General features: G+C 40.9%; 1 long non-coding RNA gene across 1 annotated transcript; it reads left to right on the forward strand.

Annotated features, from left to right (window-relative positions):
- The first annotated feature begins 568 nt into the window (after positions 1-568).
- LOC142063443 (uncharacterized) lies at positions 569-2,206 on the forward strand. Its single transcript, XR_012662766.1, has 2 exons — positions 569-973; positions 1,083-2,206. It is a non-coding gene; the product is annotated as an uncharacterized LOC142063443 (long non-coding RNA).
- The last annotated feature ends 24,635 nt before the right edge of the window (positions 2,207-26,841 follow it).

Below are 26,841 nucleotides of genomic sequence, written 5' to 3' on the forward strand. Positions count from 1 at the left end.
GGAGTGGCAGGGGGGAGAGCGAATAGAGGACGGCGGCTCTTCCCCGGTTACCCAATGGGCGAGCGGGAGTGTGGGGAGGACGGGACTCCTGCTGATGGGCGGCGCAGTGGGCCAATGGGAGACGGCGGCCGCGCCGGGCTGGCCGAGATCTAGCGGGGGGTGTTTCCCGGGCTGGAGACGGGTGAGTGGGGAAAGAGGCGGGGCCGACGCTGACTGGCGGGAAGGGATGAGGAGCAGGGGCCTTAGCAAATCCGCGCCTCACACACACAGATGGAGAGGCGGAGGGGCGGGGAGCCGTGTGTATTCGGCGGCGCGAGTAAAACGGAAGGCGGGGGTTCGGTGGAGATGGGCGGGTCTTGCGGCCAATCAGCGGCAGAGTTCCGTCCGATCAGAGCCACCGGCTGACGTTGCCTTCGCCCGGCTTCTTCTCGGAGGGGCCAGCCCCCGCGCGCGCGGCCGGGGGCGGCCCCGATTGGCCGGCGGGGCGCGGGGCGGGTAGGACGGGGTCGCGCGCGCGGCGGAGGAGGTAAACAAGCCGTCAGCGCGCGAGCGACCGTTGGAGCCGGGCGCAAAGGCAGGGGCGGGGCCGGCCGTCTGAGGGGAGCGGAGCGCGCGCGGCACCGGCGGCCCCGCAGGGCTCCCCCGGCCGCTCCCCCGGCCCCGGCAGCCCCCCCGCGACTCGCGTGCCTGTTCCGGCATAAGGCAGGGTGGTTTTAGTAAAGCGCAACGGCCGGTGGTAAGGTGCGGGGTGGCTTTTCTTATTTTTGTTACGCTGCTATGTCACTTGACAATTGTCGCGGGTTTGGGGACAATTGTCCTGGGTTTGGGCTCGCCCAACGCCAGCCAGCCTTGGGTTTGGCAGGATCAGCAAACCTGCCTTACGTCTGTGGCCGCTTGATACAGCGTGTGGTCTTCAGTCAGTGGTGTCCAAGCAGGCCGCTGGCATGATCCCTGAATTCCAGATCAAAACATGGTGAGCGAGGAGCAAAAACCTTCTGTTTTGCAGTCAAACCATCAATGGGCGCTTGCGTGCCATAAAATCCTCTCTCTTCCCCATCCAAGCTAACTTTGTTAAAATCCAGGGCTCGACGTTGCCAGATGTGCCGGAGTTCCAGCATTTGAGGGGCAGTATTGGAGGGTGTGGAACCGTGCCCAGCCCTTTACCCGCCTGCACGGTGCGTGCCCCGTCGCTCAGCACATCCCCACCGAGGGTCCCCGCGGTGGCATTCCCTTGGCGCAGCTGTGGCCCTCTCCGTGTGCCGTTGTGGCCAGGAACAGGAGCAGCTTTCCCACCTCTGGGTGTTGCGCCGCAGTGTGGTAGCGGTTGTCCCGCTGTGGAGGTCGGGGTGTTGCCCACCAATGCAGCCCCTTCTCTTTTTTAATAAATGTACCCCTGCCAAAGGTATATTTCATTTGAGTTAGGAGTTTATGTGTATCAGTCATGTATGCGTAAAAATAAACTTTTTTTTTTTCTGTAATTCGAGTGCAAAGAACGTTTCCCTAGCCAGTAATTTTGACCATATGTCTCTTCACTAGCTCTCCCTTCTCCGTCACTCACACATAATGTACTTGATTTGTTTTTGAGGTCATTCTTTGTCTACCTCACCTATGATTCATTATTTAGATGACAACTCTCACCAATCCCTGACACCAACTTCTACCACCCACTTCTTAAATTCTTGGATAAACAGCTCTGTGTTTTCTTTCATTCTGCCTCTCAGGTGTGGGAAAAGGTATTTTCCGGAGTCTCCAGTAACTCGGTTTGGAAGCTGGCACACCAAATCTTGCCCTTGCCATAGCAATCGTTAATGTCCCATTATCTCTTTATACTTCTCCATTCTCTATCTGCTCACTGCCTGCTCATCACGTGTTTAAACTGCAATCTTTTCTTTGTTTTGTGTTTTTACAGCATCTAACACAATATGTTCTTGCCCGTGATTATAACTCCTGAGTGTTACAGCAATACGGTGAATAAGTTATAACTACAGAAATGTAATTATTCCCAAAACAAGTATTACAAACAGTAGGAAACTGAGATTAAATTTAGTTTTTGAAGAAGTTCAAACATGTTAGTATGAAAATACACCACTAAACACCCAGTAACATTGTTTCTGCTGTGCAATGCTATCGTGCAATAGCTGTACAATTATATTGCATTCTATTGGTGATAGCCCCTGGTAGAATTAAACTGGTTTTTGAAGCTGTACTCCTTTTTGTGTTCATTCTTCCCTCCCTGCTCCGGCAGTTGGGTGGAGCCGAGATTGCTCACGCATTTCCATATATTGTTTGGATTTCTTTCTACACTTTTACGTGAAAATTTAAAGTGGTTTTCAAGTTTTAAATATATTAAAGCCTTAAAACTATAGAGCAAGGTGAACTGTGTTGATGGCATGCTTACTCCAGCATGAAGGATGCATGTGGGAGGAAGAAAGGAAACAATCTGAAAGAAGAGGCTTGGGTTTTCTGTGTTGTTTATGTTCTTTTTTAGTCATCAACCTCTGGGCTTGCTTGACAGTAACAATGAATAAGCTGTCTCTGTATGTAAGAAGAAATGTGTCAGTGTTTTCTGGTCTCTTTTAAAGCCTTTTGCTATTATGTTGCACTTGCAATGCTTTTGCTGGGGGGCTGAGAAAGCAGCGTATGCGTACCTCAGTCCTGTAGAATTTTGGGGTGGTAGAGGTGCATGGTCAGACCCATGGGTAGCTGTGAGGAACAGAGCTAACAGAAACGGATTTTTCTGATAGGCCTTCTCTGGCTTAAAAAGAGTGCTCAGCCTTCCTGAAAACTTAAATTGTTCCTATTTTTCTGTGTGACTCTTAGGAAGTACTTCCCCGAACTGCAAATTAATCTTTAATATGCACACGCTTTCTCAGCTTTCATTAGCAGGAAGAATAACTAATTTGTTTTATCCCTTTTCAAATAAATGTTGTTTAGAGCCTTCGATGCAGTTATTGAGTCAAAGTTAATTGATTTTCTGTGGTAATGATCTCTTATATTTGTAGCTCATGTAAAATACATAAGAATACCTGTTAGTATATGGTATCCTTGTGTGACTGAAATAATGGTCTAGTTACAGGATAGGATCTAATTTTGCTGTCTTTCATGTCACAAATTATTATAACTTTCACAAACTTCTGTAGGTTTCCATCTTGCTGTTTCTCTGGCTACTGGTCTAGCACATAGCCTTTGTTCACTCTCTAAAGTCAGTGCCCTGCTGTTACATAGGGTCAGTTTTATATTCTTCAGTTTTACTAATAGCAACCAACATAGCCTGAGTATGAAATGCATCCTTTACTGTGGCTGCATTGTCTTCCAGCAACTGCAAAGGGAAAACAGGATCCCCTCTTCGTGCCTCTTGATCTTCACCAGACTTGAAGAACCTGTCATTCTTAGAGCTGGGGGTATGTTTGCTTTGTGCTTCGTTTAGTTGCCCTTCCGACCCTACCAAGTGCCTGTACGAGGCAGGCACTGTGAAAAACCAGAAATCTGAGCCCATTTCTTTTATTATCGTTTCCACAAGTGGCTACAATGTCTATAATATGAAGTAAATAAGCAATCAGTTGTTGTACTGTTGGGCCAAACAGAGGGCCATATATGCCACCTGCTGCAGAAGTACTGAGGGACAAGTAAAGGGTCCTGTAGGTGTCTGTGACATTCCACAAAGAGCAATATTATTAATTCAGTTAAGATCTAGGAAGTAAATGGTTTTGGACACAACGTCTAATGATTTATTGCTCATTTCTTCTAGTTTCACGAGCCTATATTATGCCCATCCTTGGTTGCATCTACAGGAGTAATTACCTGATAAAAGACAAAAAAGAAATCAGATTTCCTGAGCAGTAAAACACAATCCCAACTCAATCTTACACATGACATGTTCATAAAAGGGAAAGGAACTCCAGATTACCTCTCTGTAGAAATTTAGAATAAAAATATCCCAGGAATACTTAGTAACCCGAGGATGTTGAGCAGAAGGTAGGCTTAGTAGTTTTTAATTTTATGTGTTACATTGTTTCACCAATTATAGGTTTGTATATGTTTGTAACATTTTATTACCTATTTTAACTTATCTCACAAAATAAATTCATGTAATTCTTCACAATGTATATGAATGGCCCAAACTCTTTCTCTAGAAGTCTCATTTTATTTTTATATCTCCAAAGCAGCCCGCTCCCATTAAATTCTTAGCAGTTCTGTTCACGGTATGGCCATAGTGTGATTTTTACAAGAAGGAAAGTTAGCTCATGGGATCAACTCCAATAGCGGTTTTAAATTGATCACTTACAGCTAGGTTATTCTGCACCCGGGGAAACCTCCCCATTCATTGTATGTCAGTGGGATGAGAAAATGCAATCACTGCGACATTTCTTAACCAAGACCTAGAGGACAAAAATGCCTTCTGTTTAAGGCACTTTTTCCGTAGAAAACTCCAAGAAGCAGGAATTTGAAGCTGTCACTTCAGTTTGTGGCAGGTTTGCCCTACACCCTTGGGCAAATCTTGCAATCTATCTTGTTCTTCAATTCCTTTGTCATTACATGGAAATAATAATTCTTCCCTTTCTCAAAAGATTGTTTTTGGAGATAAAATCTGTTAATGACCGAGGACCTCAGGTACTACGGTATCAAGGGTTATACATCGTAAAAGCCAGCCCGAGGGCTTCCTTTATCCCTACAAACATGTAGAATCCACCATGTGTCAGGAGACCCCTAAGCATGCGCTTTTCAGGCATGAGCTACGTGAACTCTTATTTCTCTCATCCAGGCTTTCCTTGCTGGGTGGAAGTGAAGTTAGATGCCAGAACCTTCACAGCATTTAGTATGATGCTCATTTATGAAAATGTATAGATTTGAATTTAAGATTTTTAGGCACAAAATTAGAGGCAGACATATTAAAGAGTTGCCCAATTTAATTTAGAGGGAGCTGCGGATGCTCAGCACCTCTCTGATAATGGAGATCTGCTTGTTTACTTGTTCCATTATACTCCTTTCACCATCTATCTAATCCTATCACATAATCGTCTACAGAAAATACTCAGACGCTTGGTTTCTTTACTGTTTTGTATCATCGGGGATAGTGTCACCATGCAGTGAAAAGAACCACAGAACTCTGTTTTCCAAAGGCATAGCCTCAAATGTGCAAAACGTTTTCTTACTGGATCAGGAATGAATAGTAAGATTATTCTGCCTATTGTTTTCTACTTATGGATTGTTGCTATTTGGGTTATATAGTGATGATAGCTTTGGGATTGTGTGAAATATTACACAACTGCTTTAGTGAAAGAAACATAAATGTGCCCTATATATATATATATAAAAAAAAAAAAAAAATACAGGTTTTGGCTGTATGTCCAGGTCAGTGGGATACAGAAACTACTTTTATTCACTAATTTCAGAGATTGTCTTTGAAGAATAGCAGGGTAGAAAAGAAATTTAAAATACCCATTTATATAACTGGAAGTAAAAAGCTGTATAATTAGCGTCAGTTTTCGAGTATTAATGGTAATTAGCAGACAGGACAGTCTTCATAAAGGAAAAGCATTTTGTCCCCAAACTGAGCGCAAGTGAACCTTTCCTGTTACTGTCTTTGTTAGCACATCATATCTACCAAAAGATGTTAAATGTCGATTAGCCAGCGTGTCTTTAATTCTTTGATTTTAAAAAAATTATTAGTGGAAATTAAAGTAAATACTCTTTAGAGAGTTTGTAAATGAGAAATTTCTGCTTTATGCTGGTTGACACAGCTTTTGCAATTATTATTTACAACCTCACTTGTAAAAATGCCTTAAGTTTTTAAAAAAATAATTTATTTGCCTTTCAGTTTCATTTTTTGACTTGGGAAGTTGAAGTAATTTGTGTCTTCCTTTCCTGACGGAGGCTTCTTTAGCAGCAAAGGAAGCAAATCGAAGCTTGAAAACCACATTTGTGTGGGCAATGTATTCGCTTTTTCTGGTGACAGCTTCAGTCATAGAGTGTCAATTCCTGAACACCAGTGGGGGTCTGATCGTTTTTAACCTGAATTTCTCCAGCAGTATCTGTCTCAGGGAACAAGTGTGCATGTGCTTATCTTAACCACAGCCACACTTAGTGAACTGACTGTGACTTAGGCAGTTTTATGTGGTGTCGTTTTCATTTAGCTTCCCTATTATTCTATATTTATATTATTCTATAGATATCTTCTATATTATTTCTATGGTCCAATTGACAGAAATTTTCCTTTCTTTTTGGTATAAGAGAGAAAAAACTCTCTCATCTGTACAGCAAGATATATTGAATTTTTAATCTAGTCATTGCCAACAAAATAATTTTCTTAAAATAATTCCTGTGCATTCTCCTAACTGTGTCTGAATTATCATGCTTTGTTAGGTAAGGGCATATATTTTAAATTTTTATGAACAACCAGATTAGGAAAAAAAATGGAATGCAGAGTTGTTAGTTGACTAGCTCTTTAGATTTCTTGTACTTTCTGGTACAAGACCATGGTGTAGAGTCAGGTTTTGTTAGAATTGTGGTGTTACATAATGGAGCAACAGATGATCACCTGAGCTTAAGAAAAGTATTTATCAGGAGAGAAAAGATCATCTAACTTAATGGAAAATACTTTAAAGAAGGAATACTGGTATATAGAATCCTTCCTCACACGGAAGCTTGTACTCCTACATCTTGTTTTCTTTTTCAGCTGAATCTGAACTTTCTGTCAGAAAAGTTGGGCTGGGATTTTTGCTGTGCGGGATCTTTGACTGACAGCTCAGAAATGCCTCCATTTGTCATATAGGGGCAGCATAATCCATTCATGAGGGTGCCAGACCTTCTGTCAGTGAAGAACAACACTATAACTTCACTATTACTTTTTTTTTCTTTTAAACAAAGGTGGCCAATTTCCATTGCAGAGTAAGTGCCAGCCTAGGGAAATGTTTCAGCCTTCCTCAAACAATAAGCATCTGTGGTAGCTGCAGTAGCCAGTGCCTCCAAAGAAGTAAACTAATTGTGTGGAGCTCTGCAAGAAAGCATAGGGTGAAGCAAAGAACAGAGCTCCTCTCTGCCTGGGTTGCAAAGGGGGTCTCTGCCTCAGTGTTTTAGGGTTAAGGGTTCACTTTTGAAGAGGACGGTCTTGGAGTGTGCAAACTGAATTCCTTCCTGATGAATCTAAACCAAAGGATGCATTCCAGGAGTACAATCGTGATATATTTACATCAGTGTTTTGGTTTGGATTGGAAGTTAACTTTTGAAATTAATTTTTCATTTGTCTCCACTCACCTGCTCTGATTTGCAATGTGTAGCAGTCTTGGAGTGCACAAACTGAATTCCTTCCAGGTTAAATTAGACCAGAAGCTGTGATACAGCAACATGATGACGGATTATCCATTCATTGAACCAGCCTAGAATTACTGTCAGGTAAACTGCAACACGCATCTAGAGTGGACATCAAGTTTTCAATGCGCCTCTGCCCTCCAGATCTGCTCTACTGTCCCATATTTCTTGCGGATGCAGACATAGCCGTAGTGCACTCCAGCTGCTAATGAACAGTCCATCTATGGGACCAAATTAACGTTAGTAAAAAGTAAAACCCTGGAAATCCATGTAGTATGGACTCTGTGTCCTCAGCACTGTGTCTTTTTGCGTTGTACTGCACTGCTTGATGAGGAAGATAGCTAGCAGTAGAACATTTCAGGCTAGCAGGTAGCCTCAAAGGGAGAAATACGGAGTAAACAAGACAAATCAAATTTTTGTTGTGCCTTTTCTGTGATCCATTGGCAAAAAGCCTTGCTGTGGACAAGCTGAAACCTTTGCTCTGTAATGTCTCTTGCCAGAGTAACGTAAACATCCAGTTTGTCAAACAGATTATCTTTCGCGATCCACAAACTGTCATGTGGGCTGGGTATCTTGAGGAACAGTTTTGACAAGGTCGTTCTTATGAGGTCCTCTAAACACGTAGAAGCTTTTGTTAATATTTCAGGATACTACTAGCTTTCAAGGATTACATGCGTGAAACAGCTATGCAGACACCAAGGTGAGTGAAGGGAGGAGGAAGAAGAGGAATAGTTTGATCAAGAAGCCAGTCCTTCAGCAAAGAAATGGAAGGAGTGAGAGAAATCAGACAGGAAGTGGAAGCTGCCTGGTCCCTGACCTCGTCAAAACTTCGAGACCTGCAGAAAGATGACAGCCACCAGCCAGGTGAGCAGATTGCTGCCTGGCTGCTCCAGTGCTGTGATAACGGGGCCAACGGTCAGAAACAGGAAAGTAAGGAAGCCCAACAGCTGGGATCCCTTGCTAGAAACTGGGGAATTGAGAGAGGAATTGGAAAAGAAGCAGTGATTTGCAGTATCCTGCAACAATCCACAGCTCCTCTCAAGTGTGAGGGCAAGATACTAGTTTAAGGAAGATCTTCTGAACTACCCAGGAAAGTGGACAATCACAGATGAAGGCACCCAGTACTTGGGAGAATTAGCAGTGCTGGAAGTCATCTACAGTGATCTAGACAATGACGAGGTCTCCAAAGATCCAGAGGACGGCCAATGCACATGGGCCATGGGGAGGTAGGTGATTCAAAATGCCCATATTCTCCACAAGTTGTATCCATGGCACAGTGAGAAAAGACCTTCCATAACTGTTAGGAAAAGTCAAAATACAGTATTCCTCATAATATAGGCATGTGACTGTATTGGGTTTGCGTGGTGAGGTTTGGTAGCGGGGGGGCTACAGGGGTGCCTTCTGTGAGAAGCTGCCAGAAGCTTCCCCATATGTGACTGAGCCAACGCTGGCCAGCTCCGAGATGGACTCACTACTGGCCAAGGCCAAGCCCATCAGCAACAGGAGTAGCGCCTCTGGGATAACATATTTAAGGGGCAGAAAAATTGCTGCACAACAGCAGCCAAGAGGAGAGTGAGAGGAACACCCCTGCAGGCACCGAGGTCAGTGAAGAAGGAGGGGAGGATGCTCCAGGCACCGGAGCAAAGATTCCCCTGCAGCCCCTGGTGAAGACCGTGGTGAGGCAGGCTGTGCCCCTGCAGCCCGTGGAGGTCCATAGTGGAGCAGAGATCCACCTGCAGCCCATGGAGGAGCCCACGCTGGAGCAGGTGGATGCCCAAGGGAGGCTGGGACCCCATGGAGAGCCCACACTGGAGCAGGCTCCTGGCAGGACCTGTTGACCCCACGGAGAGAGGAGCCCACGCTGGAGCAGCGCAAGAGTGCAAGGAGGAAGGAGCAGCAGAGACATGTGATGAACTGACCACAACCCCCATTCCCTGTCCCCCTGTGTCACTCATGGGAGGAGGCAGAGAAAATCAGGAGTGAGGCTGAGCCTGGGAAGAAGGGAGGAGTGGAGGGAAGGTGTTTTTAAGATTTGTTTTTTATTTCTCATTACCCTACTCTTCTTTGATTGGCAAAAAATTAGTTTCCCCGAGGCGAGTCTGTTTTGCCCATGATGGTAACTGCTGAGTGATCTCCCTGTCCTTTTCTGAGGACAGGTGAGGTGAGGCTTTTGTTCTATTTTCCATCCCCTGTCCAGCTAAGGAGGGGAGTGATAGAGCAGCATTGGTGGGCACCTGGTGTCCAGCCAGGGTCAGCCCACCACATTATGTAAGAAATATTTGAAGAATATAAGTCATCCTCACAATCTATCCATTCCTTCTCATAGACAGCAATGCCTCCACCCCTCCTTCCTCACCTGTCCCTTCTGAACAGCCTGTAGCCATTGATAGACATGCTCCATCCATGGGATTTGTCCCACCAAGTTTCAGTAATGGCAACCAGGTCGTAGCTTTTTAGCAGCACAGTGGCTTCCAGCTCCTCCTGTTTGTTGCCCATGCTGCATGCCTTGGTGTAGAGGCACCTCAGCTGGGCTGTCAGCTGTGTCACCTTCTTAGAGGAACACACCTTAATTCCTTTGAGGTATTGCATCGGTGTTCCCATTTGCTCCAATTATCTCAGGAGCCCCTGGCTCATCTCTGTAAGACTTCAGGTGCGCCCTAGCGTACCCAGCGAGTCTCAGAGCAACAGGCTGAGGGCCCTCACTGGCACCCCGTTCCTCTAACCTCGGAGTGTTATCCCACAGCTTGTCACGGGCAAGCCTGATATTACCCCCCTTCCCCTTCAAGCCTAGTTCAAAGCCCTGTCAATGAGCCCCGCTAGCTCATGGGCAAAGACTCTCTCCTCCCTTTGAGACATATGAATCCCGTCTGACGCCAGCAGGCCTGGTGCCATATAGACCATTCCGTTATCAAAAACCCCAAAACTGTGGTGGTGACACCAGCCACAGAGCCATGCATTAATAGACTGGGTCCATCTGTTCCTTCCAGTGTTGCTGCTCACAAATGGAAGGCTAGAGGAAAAATTACATGTGCTCCGGATTCCCTCACCAACCATCCCAAGGCCCTGGAGTCTCTTCTGATTGCCCTTGGACTGCACGTTGCAGCTTCGTTGCCACCCACATGGAGGAGCAGTAATGGGTAACAGTCTGAGGGCTGTTTCCTAGTGGTGTCCTTAACCCAGGCCCCAGGGCAGCAGCAGACTTCCCTAAGAGGAGAGTCTGTCGGCATATTGGACCCTCTGCTCCCCTCAGAAGGGAGTTGCCTACAACTATAATCCATCTTTTCTTCCTCATGGAGGTGGTCGTGAATCAGGGGGTAGGCCTTTCTGACCCCAGCGACACCTCTGGAGTACAGGGACTGTCACCCACATCACCCGTTGCCTGGCCTTCCACATCCCGAGCCTCACACCTGTGGTACAGAGGCACCTGGGAAGGAGAGGTGGGCAAAGAGGGGTTTCGCCTGCCGTCCCGAGCATGGGCTTGCCTCCGTTCACTCCTTTCCTTTAAGCTACTGCCTTCAGCCTGGCGGGGGAGGACACAGGATCCCCTGGATCTTGTTTTTTTTCTGGTGGCTGTTCGTGCTTCTCTCTCAGGGAGGGCAGAGCTTGGCTCCACCAGCCTCTTTCTCAGTCTCCCTGATGCTCCTTAACCTTTCCGCTCCCTCTCGTAGCCCTGCCCCCGGGCCGAGCAGACCGTCCACCGGGTCACACTCGCACAGCTGCTCCCGCCGCTGCCACCCGTTACCAGTGAAGGGCTCTGGCGCGCCCGGCAGCCGGAGGCCCGGGCGGCTGCGGGTTTCCGTGGGAACTCTCCCCGGGTTACCACACCCACGGGTGCAGAGGACGTGCCTTCGTGCCGGGTGGGCACCAGAGCTAAACCCCTTCTGGGATGGGGATGCCCACCACGACTGAACGCACCTCCTGAGCTGGCGGGGTGACGCCGCCCGACCGTTCCCGCGCAAACCGCCCCGCCGCGCTCCGCGGGCAGCGCTCCCCGGGCGGGGAGTGGGCGGTTGCCCTGGCAACGCCCAGGCCTCGTCAGCGTTTCTCGCGAGAGCTGCCGGCGGGTCTCCGCGCTGCCCCTCCCGCCCCCCCGAGGACCCCCCTCAGGGGAACCCCCCCGAGGAGCCCCCCCCGGGGAGCCCCCCTCTGAGGAGCCCCTCCCCAGAACTCCCTCCCCCGAGGAGCTCCCCCTGAGGAACCCCCTGAGCGCCGGGACGTGCTGCTCCACCGCCCGCCCTTCTGTGATATAGGATTTCTGTAAGCTTTGGGTAATTAACGTCTCACCTTTCCATACAGTATGATGGATATGCCTTCTCTATATATGAGATACATAATTAGCTTAAATGTGTAGCAGGACAATGTAGGCGTTTTAGAACACAGATACTAAATATGCTGGTTTACATTTAAAGTCATTAGCAGTGGTTGGTTGCTTTTTTGTTAATATCAAATACCTTACTCTTGTTTAATTATTGCAAAGCAAAGCAAAGCTTAGGAGACACAAACGCACGTAGGTGCCCCTTGCAAATTTTTGGGACTCCTTGATGCATTTCAAAATGTAGGGTAACTTGGAATCTTTGCTTGTAGTTCCAAGTATGGGACAAAACGTGGCCTTACCAGTTCAGAAAGAGCTCAGAAAGAAATTATGACTCAGAGACAGTCCTCTGAATCATATTTCCCCTGAGCTGTAGCATTGCACAAGCGGGGAGTGTGCTACCAGCCCGTTGCCAGATGCAGCATATTCCCTCTCTCACATCCAGTGAGCTCCCTTTGCTGACAGAGAAGGGAGCCAGATGACGATTGTATTTGCTTCCAACCCAATTTCCCCGAACTTCCCCGCTTGCTCATGGAAGGAAATAATGTCTTTTTGAGGTTTCCTCATTAATATAGTGTCCTTAGCAAAGCTTTCAGGAAGGACAGCGTGATGACACGGTAGAATGCAAGAATTCCTTACAACTTCCATATGGAACTTTGTGGCCATCAGTTGCCTGCTGTGTAATGTTTTACTGCTCATTTGTAGGTAGGTGAGACACTATACTCACTTGTCAGGTCTGAAGCTAATGCTTTTTCCTTGGACATTCACTTCTCATCCTATAGGAAGCAAATCTATTGCAGTGAGACAATACATCAGCAACAGCTACGTGGCTTGCAAAGTTCTGTTTGAGTTTGATTCCAGGCAGATTTGGCAAGACTAATAATTGCCAAGTAAAATGTGATTAAACAAATCTGAGTTCTTGGCAATTATTTTCAAAAAATTAGCTGTACTCACATGCAAAACAAAAAAATAAATAATCCCTGTGTGTTAAGTGTAAGAATTTAAGAATGAATAGCATAAGGAAATAAGCAGCTGATCAGCTAATTAAGCTCTGTAATGACTTTTAACAGTCAGCAGATTTTACAGATGAACAGTGATTTACCTGTAAATAATTGAGATTAAAGTAGTAATTTGTTAGTATTAGATCTGCTAGCAATGCAAAAGTCCATTGTTCGTAATGGTTACGAAGGTTAATGATTCTGGTAACCTATCAGGAATTAAGCATTTAGAATTCCTAATTTGGTAGGAACAGTAATTCTGTGTGAAGCCTGACAGTGAATAGTATTTATTTTCTTTCCTGGTTTATGAAGGAGGAAAAATCTAAAGTAGATAGGATAGCGTATGTTGCAAATGGTCGTTTCAGTGTTAGACATCTGTACTTTTATAGTGAAATTTTAAGAAAATGTTAGTGGAACCATGTACTCAAGTGAGAAATTATGCACCTATCAATATGGGAGGAAATGCATGAGGAGGTATCAGTTTGTTCAGTTTAGCCTGTAGGACTGCTTGGGTAAGTAGCTGCTCACAAACACAAATACAGATTTTGCAATCTAATTTTAAGTATGGAGCTTGGAATTCCATTCTGTATGCTCCTCACACCTATGTTTGTTCTTCAGAAAGAGCTTTCACAGATTCACAAGTAGTTTTCGCAGCAACTGAAAATTTTTACAAAAGAAAATCGTTTATAATAAAGCCAGGAAAAAAACCTATGTTGCAATAAATGGAAACAGCAGGAGATTGTCACTGAGTGTTTGCTCTGTCTCCTGATACTCAATTGTCAGGGCTGTTCTGTTATTCTTGTTAATGTTTTATGCTTGCCAAGCTTTACTTTCCATCACTTCACAAAAAATGAAGAATAGACTAAGTAATAAATTATCATAATTATAAAAATTATTATGTGCCTGTGTTATTTAGGAACCTAACAGTCATTCTGAAAGATACACCCTTATGGGGTAGAAGGTAAAACTGATAAACCTGATCTAGGCTGCTTCTATGACTGGCATTCCACATGGCCAGTGAGCAAGCCTTAGTCTGCTGCCATGGTATTATTCACAGTTCTGTGGAGTTCTGAGAAGAGGCATTATCTATCGTGCCTTTTTAGGTAATTGTGACATCATTTGTATGATTTGTTTCATATTGTACTTATTTTTAATACATCAGTATAGATATTAACTCAACACTTTTTGGTATTATTGCATCTTGGGGAAGAGGGTAATTTTCCATTATACCCGTGGTTTGCTGTGAGTGAGAGCAGGAGAGAGGAAAGAGTATGTGTAAATATGTTGTATCAGCGCAAAATCAATCACGTAATGCCTTTCAGGGCTTCCCTTACTACTGTGCTTTCAGTAATAGCATATTCCGTTACTTAGTAGTGTTGGCAGTTCAGCGTTACTTCTGTGTATTTGTACAATATGCAGCGTAGTGACCTTTACTGCAATATGAAAAATAAATAATAATACAGGGGCAGTGGGTCTCTAAATTATATTTCATACTAGATTAGAACAGGTGTGCCTTTCTTTTTTCATAAAGGCATTTGATATATTTTGAAATAAAGTACTACTACATTATTTTTTTTAATAAAAACTTCTCCAATATTTCTGTCCTAAAACTCCTGATAATAGAGTGTATAAGGTACGCATTTGTATCACTCCATTTCAAGGCAATGTATTTCTCATCTCCGGCAGTTTGTAAGGGAACAGTGTTCAGAAGATTTCAAAATCTTGCCTTACATTCTGCTGTTGCTTCTTAAATCAGATTCTGAAGTGTTCGTGTTCCAAATCTCAATTATTTTTCAATCTTGCAAAGTGAACATGGCATTAGATGTTAATCCCTTCAACAGAAAAGCGTTGTATGATGTAATGAAACTGTATTTAATACAGTCATACAAATAAATTATGTCCCCAAATAAGTTTATAGAATTCGTTACTGGTATTGTTTGTCATTTAGATGGGTAGTTAGAGAACAAAATCAAGGGTATACTTGTAAATGACATAAGTTTAAAGAATGAACAAGTGCAACAGATCATACCCAATGTTTAGTCTTATTTACATATTTAAATGCCTATTGTTAGTTTGATAATAAGTAGTTAATAGTTGTTAAATAAGTCAGAATATAAATAGGTGGCAAGGAAGTAGGCAGAAAATGTAATATTTTATGTGATTCCTTCATGCAGTGATTATGGATTTGAGGGGTCTTGGCCATAATACTTTCTCTAGAAAATAAATAAAATAAAAATAAATAACCACAATATTTCTCTTGAAAATAATCGGTGACATTAATACTTTAGTTTGAATCAAGACATGAACATTTGCTTGTTATTTAATATGTTATGATTAAAAGCCTTCTGAATGCCTAGTAAAATAGCAGGATGTGTCAAATGGTCTGAAGAGAAGAAAAACAAGTAAGGAGGGCCATTATGAAAAGGGAACTAACGTACTCTGAGGAGAGGGAGAAAATACAGACTTCGTACAGGTGGAAATAACTCAAAATGGCCTTAGAGCAACACTAATTTGTCATAACTGACAAGTGGATCAGGTCATGTTCCTTCTCCTTCCTTCTCTAAAGTTCACTGCTTTTAGCCTTCAGGATATTTTTACATGCTTCTCTGTGGAGCCACATAAAAGCATTAATACAGCTGGGTGATTCAAAGAACCCTGACAGCTTCTTCTAAGATGTCTCTTGTGGGTTTTTTCTCCAAGAAGCATCAGGATGATATTGTTGGCTAGAGAGACAATTTGGGTTAGTGTATTTTTCTGTTGAGTTTATAGAGTTTACATCTATAGATGTAAAAATATTTATACAGTAGTGATACACTTAATTTTGATGCTGTGATGCAAATACACAGAGTTTTGACATACAATGTAAATGGTGTGAATTGTATTTAGATGATACACAGTGTACAGACTAAAGAATACACCACGTCAACTGCAGTCATTATAAAATTAACAAGATGGGTTCACGCACACATATATTCACATATATATATACACACATATGCTATGAATACAAATAAAGTAAACCTTCTGGTGACTGATTTTTTAATCCCTGAAATAGTTAATGAATGAAGAACACATCTCAACTGATTGCTCAGTATACTCAGCATTTATTAATCTCAGGCTGCTAGCTCCAAAGTTTCTCCTTGGCTAAGGTGAAAAACATAAATCGACATTCACGCTGTTATAATTTCTTTCATTCTAAAACCCAGGTCTTATTTGAGGATATTAGACAACGTAGGCCTAATCAGTTATTTACTGAGATAAAGAGAGGCTGCTTTTCTCTCAGAAATTTGCACTGAAGTTACCTGCGCCATTTGAAGATGTACCCAGGTACTCTATGTGCAACAATTTGAAGCTGACTCAGAGCAGCTCAGTGCAAAAAAACAAAATGACTAATCTCTTTGTAGAACTGAGGCTTTGCAACTTTGCTCTGAGTCATCGTGACAACTCAAAGGGCCTAGACTTAGTACAGAAATAAACAGATTTAAACAGAGCACTCGGTTTCAAAACAAACATTACTTCTGGTCCTTCTGTCAGAATGACCTTGGTAACTCTATTTAATATCAAAGTTTAAAATCTCTAGAAGACTTTCAAAGTGGACTCTGAGAATTTAAGGGAAAATGAGGAAAGGAAGAATGAAAGAAGGAAATATTTTCTTACTCATTAATAATGCCACACACAAAAGGAGTGGGAGCAATCATTTGTCTGGTAGCAAGATTGGAACGGAAAGAATAGGACTGGAATTGGTGGCATTAGGATGCGTAGGGGAGAGGTAAGGGAGATCTTTAGTAATTTGCCCATTCTTGACATATTCTAGCTGCCCTCAGTTAGTCCCTCCTTCACATTCTAAGATCAAATGAATAACTAAACTAAATAGTAACATTAATCCTACTTTATTCAGCAAATCTCTCTTTGTATTAAAAATTGATGGTCCTCTATCTTTATGCTGCTATCTTAAGGGTAAATGTTAGTAGAAGTTGAGCCGGAATCTATTCTGAAATGGAAAAGTGGTTGTTTCTGCCACCTCCATGTTACAGGAGCCGATCTTTCAGTGGCACTACTGCGAATTTGGAGAAGCAGACCTGAGGTTAATGATCTGCAAATTAAATATGGAAATAATGAACTACTCCTGATTTGCTCTTGTGTAAGAGTAGTGTTTGGTCCTATGTATATTTATTTCAAGATCATAAAATATATTATAACCCTTTTGAAATCTTTACTAGAATGGGTCTGGGCATGTCTCTGCAGACAGACCTGAGTTTTTATGCCTGTAGCCCAAGATAGCCGGCCACGATCTAGCTCTGACTCAGAAGCATTAATTCTGCGCTGTCGCCGAGCTAAGAAACTCTATGGGGCATCTTTGGATGCCATGCAGGTGTGTTAGCGTGATAGTGTGCCCAGACTAAGAAGTCCAACCATTCAACAAGGTTGGTTAGCCTGTGTGCTTTTTTTGTCTGAAGTCGGTTTACCTCAGTGTAACATACGAGCAGCATGAGTTCAGGTCTGCCAGCACATCTGTTTAGTAATGCCCAATATCCACACGCAAGGCATTTTTGCTAGGGAGCAAATATTCCAGAACAGAAAAGAAACTTAATATAGAGCTTATAAACATAAATTATGGGTATCTAAATTAAAGATTTAGTCATTAGGTAATCAGCGGTAGCATTGAGTATATTATAGGGCTTGAGGTAATAATTTGGTTTACTACACATATACTACTGCATCTCTGTAATTAAAATATATATATTTAGATTTTTATAGAAAAGGTATCTCATTTAGTGTCTCATTTCATATAGGTTGCAATTGCTGCAATAGTGAAAAAAGTAAATAAATCCAACAAAACTCCAGAAGCGAGCGATGTTGAACGTCTTGTTCTTTGAGTCACAAAATTAGCAAGAGGTAACACGTTCATCACTTTAACATTAAGAAAGCTAATAAGCACGTTAGTTTAAGTGCTTGAGGTAGGATCATGTAATATCTCAGAAACTAAGCAGAGTTGGTCCTCGTCTGTACTTGAATGGGAGATGTATATGAAAAATTCATCGTCTTACGAGAAAGGATGTCAGTGGTTTAATAGGTTTCATCATTACAGCTGAGTCAGTACCAAAGTCATGCCTGCTATGGTGTTAAGGAAACATTCTGCTGTTAGAGTTGGAGCCCAGATTCACTCGGTGGTTAAGCTTAAATTTGGATCCGCAGTCTGTGGTGCTACATTTAGGAAAGCTTTCTGTGTTGAATTTACATCAGTGTCCTCGTGATGACAATAGAAAACATGTGCAAAGTTTGACAATGGGCTATAGTATTAAGTTAACATAAATATACTTCAGTTATTATTATTAATTGCTTTTGTCTTCAGCATAAGTCAGTAGCAGGATATGGTCATCATTACAGTTTGTCTGTCTTATTTCTTTGTTGCTCCCATATTTTTTACTTGAAAAAAAATTAAGGGGAAAATTGATGAAAGGAAAATGAAAAAAATTAAGTAAGTGTTCATTGTATCATATATACAATACAAACATAAAACCCAGAAATATCACTTCAAATGAACTGGAAGTTAGCAATCATCGAAAACGGAGATGGGACGATAAAGTTAAAAGGAAAAAGTCTATTAATGGCAGGGCTAAGGAAAATTTGATGGCATCCAAACAGAATCAATCCAAAAATTGTTTGGTAGTACATTGGTTAATAATAGCACAAGCCAGACAGACCTTTTCATGGAGAGTATAGTCACTGCGCTTTTGAAATTGCCTTCTTTCTGAAATAATATTTGCTCCGAGTCTGAGAATTAGAATGTTATGTAGAATTCACCTTTGTTGATACACAGTTTCAGAACCATGTTGTAGTCCAGAAATTATTCTCGGTTTTGTTACATTGAATTTGATTTTTCTTGTTTTCTTTGAAATCCAGAGGGTTTAATTTCTATTGATGATTAGCTCTGTCACTGATGTAGCTATCAGCCTAGTATTTCAAACAAAAAAAAGAGAGAAATTTGGGACATAAATATCTTCAAGTAACACTGCGCGTGCTGAAAATAAAAGGGAAAGTAAATTTCTAAAATTTTGAAAAATAAAAATTGCATGGAAATTTTCAATATAAAATCTTATCCTCTGTCCCTGTTTCTTTTGCTCCTATTGATTAAGTCAAACCCCTTTATCTTCACCCAGAAAAGTCCTGTTCCTACTTGGCTGAGAAACATATCCTCTGCTGTTGCATCACATTTCTCTATCTTGAACTATCGTTCCCTTCAGAGGAAATCAGGGCAGATTCCTGAAAGAAGGTAATTAATATTTCTTTAAAGATAGTACTGTTTACATCCTCTACACAGTGTTTGCTATATTATCTACTGTATTTCCTGTTGATGTGAGTAACTCAAAAGCCTGTGTGTGTAATAGAGTGTATAATTAACCATTTCTGGAGTTATCTTTTTACTCCTTTGTAGTTGTTAGCGGGATAATGAAAACAGTTTTTCAGCCGTTGCCAGACCAAATACCTTGTATTGGATCCAAGCAGCATTCTGCCATCCCAGTGTTTCTTCGTCTAAAAAGTACTCACCTGAGAGGAATTACATCTCTTAATTATCCAAGACTCAGAATGCTTGTGATCCGGCAAAGCTGTGATCTCTGGAAATTAACCACCTGTTTATGAACCAGTGTTACACTTCTCAATAGAGGAGCTAAAAAAACCTAATGTATAGTTACAAGGTCTGCAAACTAGTTTGTTTGTATATGGCAATAAATGCCATTAATGAAGTTGGTTAACATTGTTATTGGTAATAAATCTGAAGATTTAAAAACAGAACAGTGTTTCATACTACCTTTTGGGAATAGTATGACCAATATATCTGCAATGAGATATCATTTCCTGACTCCCTAGGTGCTTTCTGGAAAGAGAGTATAATATAACATTTATCATGGCTTGTTGGATTATATTCACGCTTAAATCGCTTAAACTGTGTTTTCCTCTGCTTGCTTACATGGAGAAAGAAAAACAGTATTTTTAGAGAGGTTTTGATTTGTTTCCAAATTTTTGGAGTGAAGGGAGTTACTATATAGTAGCAGAAATGTTATTTTGACTGGGTGGGGTTTATTCATAGAAAATATTATTTCTTCTATCTCATGGGAGAGCTGACAGAGATTAGCTTTTAAATGAATACCAGATAATACTCTGCAACAACATCATGTCATCACAATATTTTTAAAATAATTATGTGTTGGAGTAATGAGTAAGAACAGATAACAAAGGAGAGTGCTGAAGGCTGCTCACTTTTGCATGGGCAAAGCTAAAATACATCTTTAATTGGATTTGTTCTCAAACTTCTTGTAAGCAAATAGTACATTTCTTAGGTAAACAAGCTTGATTTTTTAAATCCAATTGTAAATTAGAATTCACATTTTTACTATTCACACAGTTAATAAAATACTCTCCTCCTTGTGCCTGCAGTCCACTCTAAAAATACATTGACTAGAGCTGCCGCTGACTGAACTGATGCTGTGTGGCACAAGCACTGCTCTTTTGGGAGTGGGTGCAGCCTAAAATGGGAGGCTGGGGTGGAGTCATGTGTTTGTGCATGTTAGTTAGTTTTCATTCTGCAAGCTATGGAAAGATAATTCTATCTTACAGTTTTAAGAGCAAAAAGAGAGGCATAGTTGTGCTTTCATTGCAAAAAAATTACGTATAGTATGTCATAGACTATGAGTGTACTTCATTCCCCTTTCTCTGAGACTAATTCTGTTCTTAGCTGCATAATACATCTAGAGCAGCTTCACAGAAGGTAAGACCATTTAATATAGGAAAGGTTTTACAATTTATATTTATACTAAGTTAAAATTTTTGTGTCTTGAAATTTGGTGTTTCTGTCAGTTTGTCGCCTGCCTTATCTCTGAACTTTTGTGCTTTCACTCAAATCTGATACTGTATGCTTTTTCTAGGATCGTATTCATGAAATGATTTCTTGATTAATGTTACAGGAAATATTCCTGAATATTGTTTGACAAGCTACAACTGGCTAGGATATGAAAGAATTGAAAGCTGGTCATGTCTAAAGTTGCTTTGCTAAAACTCAGATATGAATTTGCTCAAAACTGGAAGAACAGATGACAAAGACTCTAACTTTTTGATTCCAAATGCCTACCCTGTTCAACCTCCGATAAGAACCATATGTTTCATAAGCATGTTCTAAAAGTTTTTACACCCATGGATGTTTATATGCAGTCTGAATTTGCTTGTCTGAATTCTCATGCAAAAAATTGGTGCACTTTATTTCCATAGCTGTTGATGAATTGTTGGGCTTGCTGTTGAATCTGTAGAATGCTAAAATAATTGGTTATGATCTGTCTGTACAAATAGAAATGTTTGTGCATATGTAACAGTCAATGCATGAAAAATATTAAGACTAAATTAGTGAAAGTGACATTTTTAAGAGGACGTAGAAATTTAGAGTTATGAAAAGGAAAGGTAGTAGAGGTTGTGCTAAGTGGCGTTCATTTTTCTATGTTCCCATGTGTTTAGGTTTTCATTTGAAGGGGTAAAGGATGCTAGAGCCTGCCTGTACAAGCAGAAACAAGTAAGAGTGCCAAAGATTTAATACATTTCTCCAAATTTTAAAACATCTAATAGAGTTATTCTTCTGGATTGCCAGAAGGGGCAAGAATTTGGCCCTTTGGCAATGTCTTTAATGAGAGAGACTCCTCTTGCGTGCCTTACCTGACCGAGAGGTGGTATAGGGCACTGTTGAGTCAACCCAACTGTTCTGGCTTGTTTTTTAAAAATTTGCAGGGAATTCACAGATGATTAGCTGACAACCAAGAACGAGAATCTAGAAACTTATTGTTTAAGAGAATCCTAAGCTTTTGACTCACACACAAGAACTAGGTTTTATAAGAATAACAGAGGGGCACTGGGTTCATGAGTCAGTATATTGGGCTGGAATGCAGCCAGCTGTAGTCATGGAACAACAGAAGAGTGCTCCAGAAGTTGAGTGCTTCCTGTGACTTGGTAAAGTATATCAGTATTTGCAAGAGCAATTGAATCTAGAAGCACAATTTCCCACGGCAGCTCTTGATGTATCTACATGTGGCTGGTCTCCACTAGCTGTATAACACAGAGATAAAGCCGTACAAAAGATGCTCCAGAGAAGGGAAATAGCAACAGCTATTACAGGTTATATTGCTTTGCAGTTGGACAGTGCTGGGTAAGCATGCAGCTCACTCCCCAGACAGTCTAGAAGTCCCTTTAGCAGAGTATTTGAAATCCCTACATTTTTGTTGCCAATCCATTGATGTAGGTTTGATATGGAGCCACACTCAAACTGTTCACAAGTCATGTGTGATCAAGAGCTATATATATGTGGGTAATAATGTCTTACAAACACAGACTTACAATGCTCATGACGATAGTGGATTAGAGCAAAAGGCAAATGGATTTTTTTGATGTTGTTGTTAATCTCAATACTTTTAGGGGCAAATTCTCCCTAGTCATTTTCTGGTTAAAGGTCCATAGTATACAGTCTAGTGTCAGTGATGCACTATACTCCTAGATGTAAATAATCCTATAAAAGATTGGAAAAAAGTTCTGAATTGTAAAAATACATTAGCAATGTGTAAGAATGCCATTGTAAGCTTCCTGGGACAGTTTTTATTCAGGCAACACTGCAACTTAATGGTTTTCTAATGCTCTGTAGACAATAAATATAATAGTTAAAAGATCAACTAAAATCAATATAAACTAAACTAAGATCAATATAAATAATTAAAGTGAACAGGTGAAACATCTTGATTTCTAATTTCCTTTTAGATAGTGTGCAAATACAGACAAACCTAATTTTGAGAGGGTAGGCATGAGTCCTGTTAGGGAGATCCCATCTCAGCTCCTGAGGACGTATAGAGAATGTGGCATGTACACCTTATGAAGTGAACTTAATTCACAAAGGTGCTGTGCTCCGCTCAGATGCGCTGGTAGGTTCCCAGTCCCTCCAAAATCTTTAAAATCATTTTATAACCAATTACTTTTCCAATAGTCCATCTGCTGTATCAAAGCACTATTGACCTAATAGTGAACTGAATAAATAATTTATTGTCGGTTGATAGAAAAGACCAGTATTTTAAATGCTGTATTGATCATGCATTCAGCCACTGGAATGAAAAATTTTATATACTGGGATGTTTATAATTGATAAAATACAAAATACCCATATCTGCTGCAAGGGAAAACTGGACTTTGGTTTTTGCAGAAAGAGGATACAAGTCCCTAATTATAATAATACACTGTTGACCCTCTTCCACCCTGTTGGCAAGTAATGATCATTTCCCTTTTCATACAATTTAGTAAGTCTAAGGATGTCATTTATCCTGTTACAGAGGCAAACAGGGTTTACAATGAAAACTTTTAGGTTAAACTCAATTGCAGATGTTTTTAGTTGTATTTTAATAAGCTGCTTTTTGTAATGAACTGTAAATAGCACTGGATGAGGTTAAGAAAATGTTCCATATCATTCTTGAAATACTTTTTCTTTTTTTGTTTGCTGAAGGTATACCTTTGCTTGTAACTAAACTGTTAACACTGTATTTTCAGTTCTGAAAACTAAATTAGTTTATAGATTTATTCATCATTAATTGAAATCACAATGGAAGAAAGAAGTGATTCTGATAATTTTTATTTTCTTGCCTGTCTCATCTAGAAATGGAAAATAACATTTATCTGTGAAATTATTACATTTCTCGAGCATAGGAATTCATCATTCTTGTTTTCTTCCATGCCAATTTAGCAGCAACAGTAGGACTAAATAAAAAGTCAATCTTTTGATATACGAGGCCTAACATTTATTGCATGGTCAGTCACAATTCTTCGTTCTCCATCAGCTGTGATTCTGTTTTTTATGATCTCCCATCTAAATGTTAACCACGGTTAGTAATGTTTAGTTTCCAAGATCAAATGTCATTGAGTGCTTTCAGTCTGTGCGCGCAGACCACCAGGAGAGAAAAGATACATGCATCTGATAATACTAGATGGACTATTTTGTTTGTATCGGTATGTATAGAATGGAATATCTGTTCACAAAGTAAGGTAGTTATAAATTCCAGAAGGATAATGTGTCTAACGCTAAAATACATAAGAACGGTGTTTTAGTGAAGTTACTACACATCTGGGTGAATAATACTGGTACCTACAATGTGCTGGAGTACTGCATAGGGCAAACAATGATTCATTCTCTTCAAATACACCTTTTCTTAAATAGATGATTCATATCAATAGTTCTCTAGAGGAATGCACTGTATTTTATTTGTTATCAAAATCAGACTGCAAGACCCAACAGAAGATCTTTTCTGTTTCTCTTAAGACAGAGCTCTGTAGGAGTTTTCATTGTTGAATAGTATACGCAAATGAAAGTTGACAAATTTTAAGTGCAGGTCTTACTTAGATTCTTATCTGACAGAAATGCCATTTGCTTTTTCAGTAAAGACTTGCTACAGAGTCAATGATAACAGATCCTGTGAGTTAGGCTTGAGAGAATGAAAAAAACCAAGGCCATCTTACAAGTGCAGGCTGAGATTTCAGGAACAGAAGCACTAAGAACCTTTTGTTTGTCACTGTCCTACCACAGCTGAAGTAACAACCAGATTGCTCAGTGCCTCATCGCTAGTTGCTACAAGACAAAAATGCAGTGCACTCCAAGGGCTAGATGAGGCAGTGGGTCTGTGATTCCTTTCACTTTTAATCTAGAAATATGGCTTATGGGAAAAACTTACTTTGTATTCAGTTCTGTAACTACATTTGAACACAACAAGGTCTGTAATCTCAGTTCAGCAAGTTGTTATTTTTTTTGTTTTTAACGTTCATCTTGCAGGCTTTTGGCAGGTGTAACGCTCCTTCCAGTTATCTTTCCCATCTTGAGAGCAGTTCTTGCTTTGAGCTACTACTGATGATTCTGCCCAGTCAGCAAATCTTTCTATAAATAATAAACTGCTGTTAACAAAAAAAGAAAATAACAAGATCACTCTAAAAATGAAGAAGCAAAGCTTATTTGAAAATACTGTTTTGCTGAATATGCACTTTGTCTCCTGTTTATACTCTCAACTTTTCCCTGTGCAATTCTCTACATATAATCATGGCATGATATTAACCTTGGAAAGATATAAGTGTTACAGGAGAGGAATCAGGAACAGAGAGTGCATAATTAGAATAAGCATTTTTTCACAAAAGAAGCCACTGTGACATCTGATCAAAAAAATAAACGTGTATTTGTCAAGCGAGGCTAGCCTTCGCTTCCACAGACTTGATGGCCAGAAGATTCTCTGTAGGTAAAGCAGCAGAGATTGAGCAAGACCTTCTGCTTTGTACGTGCTGGAGGTGTATGACACAAGCAAACAGTTTCATTTCTATAGCAGGAATTTGGAGATAGTATGTCAAAATTTTTAGGCTATTCCATGACACGAAAGAGCTTGGGAATGTGGGGGCCACAGCTGATGATCAGGGACACTAACATTTTTTGGCACGAGCTAACAGTAAATAAGTTTAGGTGTAACATTAGGCTGCTCCTCAGCTGGTACACATCACAGCTTGGCTTTTCTTGAAAAAGCAGTTGGTAGTCTCGGTAGAGAAGCCTAATACTGGGTGGGTTTAAAGCCTTGGTCTGCCCTCTCGCCTACAGAAATATTTCCTCTGGAGGACCTTAGGGTATATTAGGAAAGTGACCTCAGAAGCTAACATGGTTGTTACGCTTGCCATGCTTGATCTGTGGGTAAACAGAGGGTCTCAAGGATGTTTACATGGTGCTAAGCAGTGCAGAGAGAGCTCAGGTCCTGAAAGTACAGCTACGTTAACAGAGCACTGTGCTCAGACTGACTACGTCAACAGCCTTTGCAAAACAGCTATACAGCTACTTTGCCCAACATTGTGCTGTGTAAACACTCCCTGTAACCTCCAGTTCAGGTATAGCATAGGTAGTGGCAGGTATTTCTGCAGTGCCCGACATTGTACCGTGGACAAATCTTTGGTTTCAGAAAATCTTAATCAAGTATTAATATGTTGTTATTAGATAAAAAAAGCATGATGGTTCCATTGTAAACTGCCTGGCATTCCTGAGTTATTGTTATAATGGATTATTTGAGTCATCTTAAACAAGGGTAGGGTTCTCTTTGATAAATTGCCTGACTGAATTCCCTGACACCCCAGTTAGACGGCTTTTGGCACCTGAACTAAGCCTATAAGACAGGTTTGAGTATTTCCATTACATATTTCAGCCTGCAGGTCAGAGATACCCAGACTTTTGACACCACTCTGATTTTATTGAAATACATGCCTTGTAACTGAGGAAAATAGGATAATAAAACATACAGAAAACATTCTAATTAACTTACACATGTTCATGTTAAGATTCTTCTAAGATCTTTTCTTGAATTCTCTTACCCTGAATGACTTCCTGCACCCTGTCTTCAGTAGCTAGAATTGCTTTTTGTAAACTAAGGTGGCATTTTGGAAGTTCTCTAATCAGCCACCTAACATTCAAGTGCAACGTACTGACATATGCGAGATTCCAGCTGCTAACTGATGTGCAATGGTTACAGCTAAATTAAAGTGTGTCTTGGAAATCTGTCTTTGTGATATGCAAGAGAAAGTACATATAACATTTCCTTCTCTTAGAGTAATAAACCTATGGTGTTGAAAACTGTACCAGGCAAATTAATAGAAACTACTTAAAGAGTGGAGTAATTTCATACAGTAATAAATATTATATATTGAGGAAAAGTCAACTCAACTTTTGTCACAAATCTATTGGAATCTTTAAAGAAGACACTGAGCAGGCAAATGTGAAAAAAAAGGTTGATACAGTCTACATTTATTTGTAAAAGCCAATTTAAAAAGTCACACTTGTCAAAGGCTCCCACAGAAGTTAAACTGTCAGAGGTTAATAGGGAAGATCCTCATGCAGGTGAATAAGTGGTTAAAGGACAGAGGAAGAATCAACTATCAGTTTTCACAGTGGATTTTGTAGCTGTAAGAGCATGTAGCTCAGTGCAGCCTAGCCACCTGATTACTTATTCACTTTTTTGAGTAGGTTTCACATATTTGTGAAAGACAAGGCCTTTCTGAGATTTCAGATTCTTGGGCTGGGGGATTTAGACTAGAATTTGGAAAAGAGGTACTACTCAAATTTTCCATCTGTAGACCCACAGAGGAAAACTGGCTTACGTTGTTGCAGTAATAGTAATTAAAGTATAATAAATGACA

Source organism: Phalacrocorax aristotelis, chromosome 11 (assembly GCF_949628215.1).
Source record: "Phalacrocorax aristotelis chromosome 11, bGulAri2.1, whole genome shotgun sequence".
NCBI lineage: Eukaryota > Metazoa > Chordata > Aves > Suliformes > Phalacrocoracidae > Phalacrocorax > Phalacrocorax aristotelis.